The sequence below is a fragment of the Schistocerca nitens genome, chromosome 9 (assembly GCF_023898315.1).
Source record: "Schistocerca nitens isolate TAMUIC-IGC-003100 chromosome 9, iqSchNite1.1, whole genome shotgun sequence".
Classification (NCBI taxonomy): Eukaryota; Metazoa; Arthropoda; class Insecta; order Orthoptera; family Acrididae; genus Schistocerca; species Schistocerca nitens.
In genome coordinates, this window is record NC_064622.1 from 396,315,652 (window position 1) to 396,330,503 (window position 14,852).

Sequence of the window (14,852 nt, forward strand, 5' to 3'; positions counted from 1 at the left end):
AAACTCACATCGCTCCATGAAAAAGCCCCATCACACATATGAAACGGGTCTGGGAAACGATCGAGGCGTTCAGTTGGGAAATACTAGAGCATGCGGCTTATTCTCCAGACTTGGCTCCGTCCGATTATGATCTGTTTGCGTCAGTGGGACACGTTCTCACTGAACAACGCTTCAATTCGTATGAAAACGTGCGAAAAAGGCTCGCTGACTGGTTCGCTTCAAAAGAAAAACTGTTTTTTGGCGTGACATTCATAGACTGCTGGAGAGATGGGAGAAATGTATAAATTATTCTGAATAAAATATTGTTTACCAGTTTCAAACAACAGACATGTAAGTATTGCAACCAAACTTGGCTTTCATACTTCTGTTCCTGGTAGATCTGACTGCCACATGGTATAGTGTGATTCACCTCACAGTATCGTTTCCAGTCGTCCATTGTCCGTTGACATCACCGTTTACATCACCTCTAAGTGTCGCTGCGCATTTACCGCAGAAATGTGTGACTTACGAGGAGCTGCTCGCCACTTGTACCGCTACCTGTGTTAACTAGCTACGCAAAGTCGCTGTGCTGGTAGCATTTTGCAGCTCACGAGTGATTCCTTGCTCTGGTAACATCTCAGATATCAGGAATAATTAATTGGTACGGGGAAGGGCCCTGCTCCAGTCTTCACGGTCCACGGCAGAGCTGCACATCCTGCTGACTAACAACGTGTGAACTAACGTTAACATCTGAAATGAGAGCCCTAATTGTCTGGGAACACACGTGGGGCAATCGGGAGGAACCTCGCTCAAGCTTTCCGACTTCCGGTGCCACTTAGCGCCCGCCAGCGCCTTTGTGTGGCAAGCGCCGCTGGGCTCCGCATCATCTTGTGTTCGTCTCCATAGCCGGGGCTCACGCAGCAACTTCAGCGAACTGCTCCCCGGCAAACTCCCAGCGGAACAGTGCATCTGCTTAACAAATATCCTACAGGAAAATTGCAAAGGTCGGGGCACAAAGCAATGTAAATGGCCGAAGCGACAACTACATCAAAATACTTGTTGTGGTCACATTTTTAAAGAAAAGTAAGAACAGTTATTATTGCATAATATACACTCATGTTCAGAAAAAACAGAGCACCTTGAAAGACTAGAGATAGGACGTTCGTGTTCACGGGACATGTGCATCAGTATGTTGTGCAGAAATGATTAGCATTTGAACCGTGTCGGCCAGTGGGTTCAAGGTCAGCATCGACAGCGCGGCGCAACACCACCTACAGGTAAACTGTGCCTGCAGCTCTCGTTTTCTCTAGAAACCGAAGGTAATGGGTGAGTGTGACTTGAGTAGAAGTGCAGGGTGCCTCGCAGACGTATGTGCGAACTGTACGGTCAGATTAGTGAGTTTGGAAGAGGGTGCATTATTGGCACGAGAGAAAGTGATGTATACATCCGGTAGACTCCTGCTCGTATGGGACGATGTATTTCGGCAGTGCAACGGGTGTGTGCAAAATGATTTATGCAGGGCCGTAGAATACGGCGGCATTGGTCAGGTCCCACCGTCCATATCACCGCCCGGGAAGATAGACACCTCATCCGAATGGCATTTCAGGACAGATCTGCGTCCTTCTCAGCTCCGACGCAACAGTCGAACAGTGTAACACATCGTACACTATCAGGGGTGACTGTCCGTCGCCGTTTATTGCAGCATGGGTTACGTGCGCGTCGTCCATTTCTCCACCTAGTCAAATTAAGTCGGGTGATGCTGAGGGAATTAGATTAGGAAATGAGACACTTAAAGTAGTAAAGGAGTTTTGCTATTTAGGGAGTAAAATAACCGATGATGGTCGAAGTAGAGAGGATATAAAATGTAGACTGGCAATGGCAAGGAAAGTGTTTCTGAAGAAGAGAAATTTGTTAACATCGAGTATAGATTTAAGTGTCAGGAAGTCGTTTCTGAAAGTATTTCTATGGAGTGTAGCCATGTATGGAAGTGAAACATGGACGATAACTAGTTTGGACAAGAAGAGAATAGAAGCTTTCGAAATGTGGTGCTACCGAAGAATGCTGAAGATAAGGTGGGTAGATCACGTAACTAATGAGGAGGTATTGAATAGGATTGGGGAGAAGAGAAGTTTGTGGCACAACTTGACTAGAAGAAGGGATCGGTTGGTAGGACATGTTTTGAGGCATCGAGGGATCACAAATTTAGCATTGGAGGGCACCGTGGAGGGTAAAAATCGTAGAGGGAGACCAAGAGATGAATACACTAAGCAGATTCAGAAGGATGTAGGTTGCAGTAGGTAGATGAAGAAGCTTGCACAGGATAGAGTAGCATGGAGAGCTGCATCAAACCAGTCTCAGGACTGAAGACCACAACAACAACAACCTGTTAAACAGCAATGGTGTATGGAGCGACGTCAGTGAGGACAGCAATGTCATCAAACAGTGTTTTCGGACGAATCCAGGTTCTGTTTATTTGAAAATGATGGCTGCATTTTGTTTCGCCGCAGACAGGCGGAGCGGCATCACGGTGATTGCATTCGCACAAGACATACAGCGCCAGCTAAAGGCCTTATGGTTTGGTGTGCTGTTCGGTCGTACTAAAAATCACAGTTGTCGCGTGTCCAGGCCATTGTGACCAGCGAGACCTACGTGAATGACGTCCTGCGTCCCGTAGCCATACCCTTACTGCGCAACACCCCAGACGCCATTTTTCAACAAGACAGTGCACGACCCCATGTTGCTGCACGAACACGTGCCTTCTTGGTGTCACAGAATGTCAGCCTTTTGCCTTGGCCCACCAGGTCAACAGGCTTTTCGCCAACTGAGAGTGTGTAGGATATAATGAAACGACAGGTGCAGTAGTGTCGCCCGATGTCAGCAGCCACAGATGAACTTTGGAACCAGGTGAATGCAGCATAGCATCGATGTCCATATCACAGGGACGCCATCCACGCCTTTACCCGTGGATGCTACCACGCGTGGAATAAATTATCAGGGCCCATGGCGGACTCTGTGCCTAGGTAACAGGACACAACCCACGTGACTGAAATGCTAATCATCGCTGCAGAATATACTACTGTTCATGTCCTGTGAATATGAACGTCCTATCGCTAGTCGTTCAAGTTGTTCTGTTTCTTCGGAACATGAGCGTATTAAACACATACTCTACTGAACAGCGTTCGTTATATCTTTTACACGTTTTGCGATTGGATACATAGAGGGGTTGGACGAAAATATAGAAACGCAGCGAGAAATGGATAATTGAAACATAAACGCCGATGCTAGCCAAGCCTGCAGGCTGCGCTGTTGTATTTGACCACGAATGGCATCTGTCCAGTGTCCTCAGTACGTTGCAAGTGTCCGTCATGATCAGAACAGTGTTCTGTGTAGTTGTGAGTGCATTCTGTAGGAGGTAAGTGAATTCGAACGTGGGCAAATTGTTGGTGCTAGTGTGGTGGGAGGTTCCATTATCAAGGGAGTCGACGTTTTGCCTGGTTAAAGGGGCACCGTATTGAAGATTCACACCACATTCAGGAAACGCTGAAAAACATCACCCGCTAAGTCACAACACGTGTGTTAAGCGACAGTAACAGACTGTCATTCAAGAGGAATGTTACGAAAATTAAGAGGACGTGAGCTGCAAAAGGCCACTGCGTAACTGAATGTCACCCTAGCGAACCCAGTTAGCCGGCCGCGGTGGCCGTGCGGTTCTAGGCGCTGCAGTCCGGAACCACGGGACTGCTACGGTCGCAGGTTCGAATCCTGCCTCGGGCATGGATGTGTGTGATGTCCTTAGGTTAGTTAGGTTTAAGTAGTTGTAAGTTCTAGGGGACTGATGACCTAAGATGTTAAGTCACATAGTGCTCAGAGCCATTTGAACCATTTGAACCCAGTTAGCACCAAAACAACACGAAGGGAGCGCCATAAGCAGGGAATTGGAGGGCGAACTGGAACTCCGAATCCACTCATCAGTCATGCTAATCAGCTAATGCCCGTAACAGGAGACGGTGGTGCCGAAGGGGTTAAACCTAGACTGTGAACCAATGGAAGAAAGTAATTTGGTTGGATAAGTCTTGTTTCTTTCTCGTCCCGACCTTCAGGCCGAGTCTACGTCCCAAAAGTGAAACATGGCAGGAGTTCGGTGATGATTTTGGCAGCCACATCGTGGCATTCCATGGGCCATATGGGTACTCTGCAATGCCGCATTACTGACAAGGATTATGAGACCGTTTTCGTTGACCAGGTCCATCCTAGGGTACAATACTTGTTCCTCAGTGGTGATTCTGTGGTCCCAGAGGACAGGTCCTGTATTCACACAGCTCCCCTGGAAAACACAGTCACCACATCTCAATGTTATTGAGCCTTTATGGTCTACTTTGGAGAGATTAGTAATTGCTAGCCGCGTTCATCATTGTTATCTGAACGTGCCACTACTTTGCAGGAAGAATGGTATACGATTCCGTCGAAAATCATGCAGGACCTATATTTATCCATTCCCAGAAAACTGGAAGCTTTTATGATTGGCAACGGTTTTCCTTCGCGGTATTAGGCATGGTAATGTGTTTCCAGGAGATTTTCACTCTGCAGCGGAGTGTGCGCTGATATGAAACTCCCCGGCAGATTAAAACTGTGTGCAGGACCGAGAGTCGACTCCAAGTCTCGATCCAGCACACAGTTTTAATCTGCCAGCCAGTTTCATGGTAATGTGTTATGTTTTTCGTGTTTCCATATTTTCGTCCAACTCCTGTATGTTATTTATTGTTGCCGTAGATAGACTCTGATGGTACTTTTACTTCATGCTGTGGAGCTTATAACTAAAAATCTGGAAACCCACATGAGATATAGTGATTCGATTTCTACCAACTCCCACAAAAGCAAGGGGGCTCTCTCTGATAAGAGAAATTGCTAGCAAGCACAGCGGATGCTGTGACTGGAGTTTCACGGAGATCGCCGCGGATCCTTTGTATAATAGAGCTCAAGTTAGAATTAATTTTTCGAACTGGTGAAGGTATAGAGGGCTCATAAATACTTTCCGGTTTCAGCATGCTACGAGAACGCACAGAAAAATATCATACATCAATGGATAGAGAATCTCTCCAAGGTTCTTTTTGTAATATTCGCCGTGCTGTAGTTGCACAAGAGGGTGGTGTGTCCTCCAAGGCGGTCTGTCGGACCTTCGCAGGCAGTTACTGCCAGCGACTTCAGTGAATTACACGAAAGTATTGGCGTTTGCCACATCATAACCATTGCCCACACTGAGCACCAGTAATGGGAGTTGAAAACTTGGATAGAAGCTCTGTCCAGTGAAATGCGTCTATTTTCTGTATGACTTGAAGTTTTCACACAGTCTCCTTTTGAAACCCCAGATGTACTTATGAATGACACTGTACATACACTCCTGGAAATTGAAATAAGAACACCGTGAATTCATTGTCCCAGGAAGGGGAAACTTTATTGACACATTCCTGGGGTCAGATACGTCACATGACCACACTGACAGAACCACAGGCACATAGACACAGGCAACAGAGCATGCACAATGTCGGCACTAGTACAGTGTATATCCACCTTTCGCAGCAATGCAAGCTGCTATTCTCCCATGGAGACGATCGTAGAGATGCTGGATGTAGTCCTGTGGAACGGCTTGCCATGCCATTTCCACCTGGCGCCTCAGTTGGACCAGCGTTCGTGCTGGACGTGCAGACCGCGTGAGACGACGCTTCATCCAGTCCCAAACATGCTCAATGGGGGACAGATCCGGAGATCTTGCTGGCCAGGGTAGTTGACTTACACCTTCTAGAGCACGTTGGGTGGCACGGGATACATGCGGACGTGCATTGTCCTGTTGGAACAGCAAGTTCCCTTGCCGGTCTAGGAATGGTAGAACGATGGGTTCGATGACGGTTTGGATGTACCGTGCACTATTCAGTGTCCCCTCGACGATCACCAGTGGTGTACGGCCAGTGTAGGAGATCGCTCCCCACACCATGATGCTGGGTGTTGGCCCTGTGTGCCTCGGTCGTATGCAGTCCTGATTGTGGCGCTCACCTGCACGGCGCCAAACACGCATACGACCATCATTGGCACCAAGGCAGAAGCGACTCTCATCGCTGAAGACGACACGTCTCCATTCGTCCCTCCATTCACGCCTGTCGCGACACCACTGGAGGCGGGCTGCACGATGTTGGGGCGTGAGCGGAAGACGGCCTAACGGTGTGCGGGACCGTAGCCCAGCTTCATGGAGACGGTTGCGAATGGTCCTCGCCGATACCCCAGGAGCAACAGTGTCCCTAATTTGCTGGGAAGTGGCGGTGCGGTTCCCTACGGCACTGCGTAGGATCCTACGGTCTTGGCGTGCATCCGTGCGTCGCTGCGGTCCGGTCCCAGGTCGACGGGCACGTGCACCTTCCGCCGACCACTGGCGACAACATCGATGTACTGTGGAGACCTCACGCCCCACGTGTTGAGCAATTCGGCGGTACGTCCACCCGGCCTCCCGCATGCCCACTATACGCCCTCGCTCAAAGTCCGTCAACTGCACATACGGTTCACGTCCACGCTGTCGCGGCATGCTACCAGTGTTAAAGACTGCGATGGAGCTCCGTATGCCACGGCAAACTGGCTGACACTGACGGCGGCGGTACACAAATGCTGCGCAGCTAGCGCCATTCGACGGCCAACACCGCGGTTCCTGGTGTGTCCGCTGTGCCGTGCGTGTGATCATTGCTTGTACAGCCCTCTCGCAGTGTCCGGAGCAAGTATGGTGGGTCTGACACACCGGTGTCAATGTGTTCTTTTTTCCATTTCCAGGAGTGTATATCATATATGTTTAGATATTATAAAGTCCTCCACCTCGTATTTCTGTCTGTATGTTCGGGCTAATCTAGGGAGATTTTTCCTTGGCTTTCACTAATAGACAGACTGCTTCACTAGGAAAGTTTGTGTACATCACAGCAGTAGACACTTAATGCTATCCGCACAAGTCTGTGGCGGGTCAGTAGATGGGTACAATTGTAGTATATTATCTTTTTTTCATTAACCAGTCTCGCATTCGGGAGGACGATGGTTCAATCCCGCGTCCGGCCATCCTGATTTAGGTTTGCCGTGATTTCTCCAAATCGCTTCAGGCAAATGCCGGGATGGTTCCTTTGAAAGGGCACGGCCGACTTCCTTCCCCATCCTTCCCTAATCTGATGAGACCGATGACCTCGCTGTCGTCCGCAGCTCGTGGTCGTGCGGTAGCGTTCTCGCTTCCCGCGCCCGGGTTCGATTCCCGGCGGGGACAGGGATTTTCTCTGCCTCGTGGTGACTGGGTGTTGTGTGATGTCCTTAGGTTGGTTAGGTTTAAGTAGTTCTAAGTTCTAGGGGACTGATGACCATAGATGTTAAGTCCCAAGGTGCTCAGAGCCATTTGAACCATTTTTTAACTTCGCTGTCTGGTCTCCTTCCCCAAACAACCCAACCCCCCCCCCCCCCCCATTAACCAGTTTTTTCCTTTATTATTGGTATTAATACTACATGAATCTGAAAATATCATAAACACTGTACTATACACAATACCATAAGACCTGCTGCAAGGAACCAGGTACTGCAAAATGATAGCCACATTAATGAATGAATGAGTCCGTTTTCCACAAGACTGTCTTTCTTACATATTACAGGCGCTATTTACGGGAGGCACGAACAACGGTAAGGATTGAATACATACACCACATCATAAAATAAGCAAATCAAAAAAATATTTTCTGATCCACACACATACAGTTTGTCTCCCTTTTTAACAATAACACCCTTTACCTTCATGCACTGGTGCTACCGTAGACATGATTTTTTCCAATAAGAGGTGTTGAATATGTGGTGGTATGAAGTGTAACGAACACATGCGCTCCATTATAAACGAAACAAACGCTACTTGGTAATTTACTGGCGGGATGCTAGAAAACTGCAGCTTGTCGTCTAAAGAGATTCTATGCAAACCATTCGTAGAGTACATATTTGATTTTCGCTCAAGTACACAGACCCCTTATCATGAAGGACTAACAGAGTACGTCGAATGCATACAAAGAAGGGCGCTGCAAACGGTCATATTCGTTTTTGGGTGGCGAGAGAATGTAATAAGAAATCTTGAAAAACCTTCCTGGTAGATACTGAGAGCAAGATGATGTGGATCTTGAGAGAACCCGCTTAGAAAACTTCGAGAACTGCCCTGAAAGGGAGGAAATAAGACTATTGTTCACGCACCTACGTACCTATCTCGTATAGTAGAGTGCAGATAAAATTAGGCGACAAAAGAACCTACCAGTGCAGTCATTCTACTCACGCTTTATCCGTGGATAGAACGGGAAGAAAATGTATGTTGCTATAACAAGTAACCTTAGCCAGATATTTCACGGTGATTCGCACAGAATGTATTCACCGCCTTTTAAAAAAGTGGAGCATCCAGAATGGACGAGGGAACAAAACTAAATATTACGGGTAGAGAGAGTGATTGTTATTATTTCAATGATTCCAACGTCGAGCTAAATTTACACAGAACTTGGCGATATGAGCCTACTTCTCAGCGTGAAGTTGTGCCCCGCACAGCCTGGATGATTGCACTGATTCAATTGGGAGTGGGTTCATAAAGCTGCGGTACTCCCTCCTGAGGCACGATGGCCCACAGCTGTTCTAACTGGTTTGTGATATCTAGCATACCGGAAGTGGGATGGAGCTGACGCCCGAGTTGGTGCCACACATGTTCTATCGGGGAAAGAAATGGGAATCTTGCTGGCCGCAGAAGCACCTCAACATCACGCAAACAGTGCGTAGATACACTTGGCACTGTTGGACGAGCAAGGTCGCATTGAAAAATGGCACCACCATACAGTCGCATTAGAGGTAACTCATGAGGACGCAGGACGTCCAACGTTTCACGCAACGGCTTCCAGCCATGATCTGAAGTCATACTCGATGACTCCCTGCACCATGGCTCTAGGAATAACACCGCTGTGTCTCCTCGCAGCCATGCTCGCCGATGACGCTCGTGCAGGCTACTGCGGAACCGCGGTTCATCGTTGAACACGATACGACGGCATTCCCGACGGTCCATGCTTCCTCGGCTCAGCGCAACTGCAAACACAGACTTTTGTGCTGTGGTGATAACTGCAGCCTACGTATAGGGCGGCGATTCCCTAGAACGGCTGCTGACACTGTCCCACCAATGGTGCAGAATGACACAGAATGTAGCAGGGAGCCCATTACTGGTTTTCGGTGGTTTCCCGCACTCGTCACTTCAAAATCGTTTTTTTTTACTTTATTGTTATTTTAATACCTGTACAAATCAGGTAGGCTGGCAGCGGCACACTACGCCGCTCTTCAGCCATAGTGTTTACAATAGTATAAGAACGGAGAATGATAATGAACATAGTGACGGGCAAAAGAGAGAGGTCACAGAGACACAAAAAAAACACAGAGTCGTTCACACGTGACGATAACAACACTGAAAACACGTTGGCACGGCGCACAGAACACTGATGAATCCGACGGCACAAGTGAACGTAGTAGTGGGACGGCGGACACCAAAAACACTAAACGACGTCACACACACGAGACACAGAAGGCGATGATGTCCGGCGCGCGAATGTTCACTATGCGTGTGCGAGTCCGGGGACCTGCCAAGAGAGGAGGAGGAGGAAGGGGAGTGGGAGAGCGAGAGGGGAGAGCAGAGATGCCACGGGCAGGGGAGATAGGGGGGAGGGAGGAAGGGGAGAGGAAGCCCGGGGGAAGAGGGGGGAGGGAGGGGACAGGGAAAAGGAAAAAGAAGGGAAGAGAAGAGAAGGGAGGGAGGGTGCCGAAAGGAAAGGACACCGGAAGTGGGGGGCGGGGCAGGGTCAAAGTTGATAGGAGGGGTAGATGGAGGGGACGAGGACATCATCAGGGAGCTGGCGGAAGCCACCTTGGGAGAGGGTAAGGAGGGTGGAGAGATGGAGACCGGGCGGGACGTGAGAATACAGGCGCGGCAGCGGGCGGGGGTGGGAGAGGATCGGGGATACGAGCGGGTGAGGAGGATCAAGTTTACGGGAGGTGTACAGGATCCGTATCCTTTCAAGGAAAAGGAGGAGGTGGGGGAAGGGGATGAGATCATACAGGATCCGCGTGGGGGAGGGGAGACGGATGCGATAGGCAAGGTGGAGAGCATGGCGTTCAAGGATTTGGAGGGATTTATAAAAGGTAGGGGGGGCGGAGATCCAGGCTGGATGGGCGTAACAAAGGATAGGGCGGATGAGGGATTTATAGGTGTGGAGGATGGTGGAGGGGTCCAGACCCCACGTACGGCTGGAAAGGAGCTTGAGGAGACGGAGTCGGGAACGTGCCTTGGCTTGGATTCAAAATCTCCGCTTTTGAATTATTTCAACCACTCAAAACACTGCGTTTCCCCAAGAGCATGTTCGCAGAAAGCTTCGACAAGCGTTCGATGCGATTCAGCAGCAGTTTTCTTCAGATGACAATAGAAAACCAATGCTTTCCGCAAATCGTAATTCGTAGGCACAAAACTCGGCCTGTTTACGGGTTTGAAACACATATCGATGTATGGAACTCGGGTTACTGTGTGTTGACATTCGCCGTCAGCCGTTACAGAAAGCAGATGGCGCTGCAGACGCGGTGTCACGGGCGCTACGCCCGCATCTCGTGGTCGTGCGGTAGCGTTCTCGCTTCCCACGCCCGGGTTCCCGGGTTCGATTCCCGGCGGGGTCAGGGATTTTCTCTGCCTGGTGATGGCTGGGTGTTGTGTGCTGTCCTTAGGTTAGTTAGGTTTAAGTAGTTCTAAGTTCTAGGGGACTGATGACCATAGATGTTTAGTCCCATAGTGCTCAGAGCCATTTGAACCATTTTGAACGGGCGCTACACTGACAGCTAGCACCATCTATAGGGCAACTCCGGTTTCATTCTTTTACACCTGTTTTGGTCTGGGAATTTCCTGGAGGACATTACGTGTTATCGTGTGTAGCGCCAGCAGTTAAGTAAGGAGGGGGTTATGTTGCGGTATGGCGCTGCTTTGTGTTTAGGCCCCAGCGTCCAACATCACCACCTTCTGTAGTTAGAAGGAAGAATGGGCTGCTATTCCTCCACTGTCATTCACACACCTCACTGGGGGTCCCTAGCAAAATTCAAGCCATCGAAAAGACAGAGTGGACACGTCGATTATTACTGACCACTAATGCGTGTCTGGATACTTTCGATGAGATAGCGTACTTTCTGTACGGTGTACAGCTTGGCTTCCGCCGTTTTACAATAGATGGCAGTATGGAAAGTGGTGGTGCAGGTGGTAGGTAGTATCACAAAATACGTATAGTCATTTGTGAACATAGCGCCATCAAAATATCAGTCGATTTGCGATTGCATCATAAATTTATTCTCGATTGAATATATCAACTTAGGAGCCCAGTTCACGACATTTGCGAGAAGTTTTAATTTTCTGCTTTGACGTGAAGAAATCTGCGACTGAGGCACATAAAATGCTAGGTCAGAACAGTGGTTTGGCACTTGTTTGTGAAAGAACGTGCAGCAATGGTTTCAACGCTTCAACAACGGTGATTTTGACGTCGACTACCAGCATGGCGGTGGAAGAGATAAGGTTTTCACAGCTACAGAGACCGACAGAAACACTCACAGGAGGATGTTGTCGAAAGCAATTGACGCGTTTGAGCGTAGCGGCCGCGCGGTTCCAGATTGAAGCGCCTAGAACCGCTCGGCCACATCGGCCGGCGACACGTTTGAGCAAAGACAAAGGGGCACAATGAAGCGATAGACATGAAAAGGTGGTTTTGGAACATGACAGTGCTCGACCTCATGTCGCAAAACCCGTCAAACCATTCTTTGTAGAATGGGAAGTCCTATCCCACCTTCCGTATTATCTAGCCATTGCCCCCTTTGACTGCCACGTTTCTCGATCAATGGCACACGGCCTGGCTGGCCAGCAGTTCCGGTCTACGAACAAGTGCAGAACTGGATCTATCCATGCGTCTCCTCAAGAGACGCCCAGCTCTTCCGCCGCGGGATTCGTATGCTGCCAGAAAGATGGGGGAAAGTACTGGCCAGCGATTGCCATTACTTTCAATCGTAAATGTTTTTTCTCAGCAAAGCTTTCACAGTAAACTCGTGAAAGAATGGCGGAAGAAAAGTTGTTAACATAAACTATGAAAAAGTTAAGAAATAACGTTTAAGATACACAAATGCTTAGTTAGCGTGCTACTATTGCACAAACTGGGCAAAAGTATATATTGCAGAATAAAATTTTCACTCTGTATCGGAGTATGCGCTGATGTGAAACTTCCTGGCAGATTAAAACGGTGTGCCGGACCGAGACTCGAACCTCAAGAAGAAATTAAAAGAATTTCTGAATGACAACTCCTTCTACTCCATAGAGGAATTTTTAGATATAAATTAAGAAAAAAAGAAAAAAAACAAAAAATTATAAAAAAAATAAAAAAAATAAAAAAGTTGTTATATTAACTTAATTACGTCATGTATTGGAAAATTTGACTCGTTCCACATCATTACGAAATATCGTATTCATGATCCATGGAACTAGTATTAATCTAATCTAATCTAATCTGTCTTTCGCGGGCAAGTGCTCTACTATTTTTTTCCATTTTGTTCATTATTGTTCGTTGTATTTGATTGTAGCGGACGTCACATGACATCCGTTGAAGTTCGTTGAAGATTCCTTTAGTCAGTTTTTTTATTTTTTTAAATTTATTACAGAGTCGCCATCTGAGCTACCCAAGCACGACTCACGACCTGTCCTCACAAATTTAAATCTGCCAGTACCTCGTCTGCTACCTTCCAAACTTCACAGAAGCTCTCCTGCAGCCCTTGCACAACTAGCACTCCTGGAAGAGTACATATTATTTTACGATCTCTGCGTGTAATTTCGAAATTTCCTGAAAATATTACTGATGTAAATCTCGAAATTTTCTGAAGACATTTTGTCGTGATCACTGCCCCAGAGTACTCATGGTGGCCCACATTCGCCGTTCTTGAAGACAGAAACAATATTTCACGTCATATCAACTTACCAACAGCATTATCGGGAAACGGCGTTTGACAAACCGTCTAGACGTCAGAGTTCGCGCAACCTCGCCGTCACAACAGTTCTCACAACTCGCCTCGCTTGCACCGTAAAGCTATTTCTGCCCCTGAGTCTGTGCTTCGCCAGGCTGTCGCGGCAAGCGCCGAGAGCCGACGCTGTCTTCTTGCTACCGGGCTTTCAAGACTCACCGGGATAAATATACAACGCGCACTGCAGGAGGCCGTATTACTCGCGGGGCGTTACCGCTCTGTATGCAGACCAGCTGGCAGTGTACTCGCTGTGCACACACATCTTTAATGAGAGTAGCGAACAGAAGGTTTCATTCAGGAACAGACTTTACATCAGGTCTTCGCAAGTCTGTGTGATGACCATGCTGCGGTGGTAAGATGACAGTAGTGCACACCTGCGCTAGTACGTCGGGGAGGACATTTAACCAAGCAGTCATCGAGTGCCTTCTGCAATCACGAGAAGCATCTCGTTTACTGCTTCGTCTAGTGAAGTTTGCCGGACGTTGTGGCCGAGCGGTTCTAGGTACTTCAGTCCGGAACCGCGCTGCTGTTACGGTCGCAGGTTCGAATCCTGCCTCGCGCATGGATGTGTGTGAGGTCCTTAGGTTTGTTAGGTTTAAGTAGTTCTAAGTCTAGGGGACTGATGACCTCAGATGTTAAGTCCCATAGTGCTCAGAACCATTTGACCCATTTGATCAATTGTAAATTTCCTTCGGGGTTCCATTAGTATTCTCTGCGAGGAAATCTTGCGTTCTCTCAGTGATTGCAATGATGCTGTCATCAGCAAAGATAATTTTTTCCCGTTATTAGCACTATTGGGGAAGTTATTGTGTACGTATCATGAGTAGTAAAGTGTAAAAAAATGGTTCAAATGGCTCTGAGCACTATGAGACTTAACTACTGTGGTCATCAGTCCCCTAGAACTTAGAACTACATAAACCTAACTAACCTAAGGACATCACACACATCCATGCCCGAGGCAGGATTCGAACCTGCGACCGTAGCAGTCGCGCGGTTCCGGACTGCTCGCCTAGAACCGCTAGACCACTGCGGCCGGCCAGTGAAGTGTAAACAACAATTACTCTCTAGTGGAAAAATTTTATTAGCATTAATTATGTGGTTACATACAAACACATGCTACTTTTCATCCACTGGACAGATACTGATAAAATGTCCGCAGTACTGTACAATAGACTTTTAGAACTGTGTGTGTGTGTGAGAGAGAGTGAGAGAGAGAGCGTGTGCAAGTATGCTCGCACGGTCGTGATCAGATGTAAGACATTATAGTGTAATTTTTTTACTGCACTGCTTTCGATCTTCATGTATCGGAGGTCGGCTATTATGATTCCGAGTGGTTCAATGGCCTCGTGCCAGTATTTCAATTGAACGACACTTTGGCAGCTTGCGTGTCTCCAATCCGACACAGTTATAAACAGGCATGAGTGGACCTTCAATTTAAAGTGCAATCAGAACCACGTATGGTCCCTAACGAATCCTCACCTCGTTGAGAGGTCAAGGCTAGGTTGTAGACACAGTGAAAATTTCCGTGGTCCGACCTGGATTCCAGGCACCCGCTTTAGGACTAGACCAGCAGGACTGAACAGATGATATCCGCAGGGGAAACAAAAATCTCGTCAATGGGAAGATTAAAGAAGATAATCTCTTACACTGGCGGAAATAGAAAGTGTTTCTCCGTGACGCATCTGTCGATATTTATCGATCTTTATGGGGGATGTTCGTAACAGGTATTAAACGATTAACTTTTCATTCTATTCTGAATGATGCCCTTCATT

The 14,852-nt window shown here is 47.9% G+C and overlaps 1 protein-coding gene across 1 annotated transcript in view; it reads left to right on the plus strand.

The window, feature by feature from the left end:
- The window catches only part of LOC126204267 (cell division control protein 42 homolog), a 334,388-nt gene that overhangs the window by 127,995 nt on the left and 191,541 nt on the right, over positions 1–14,852 (plus strand). The window lies entirely within an intron of this gene.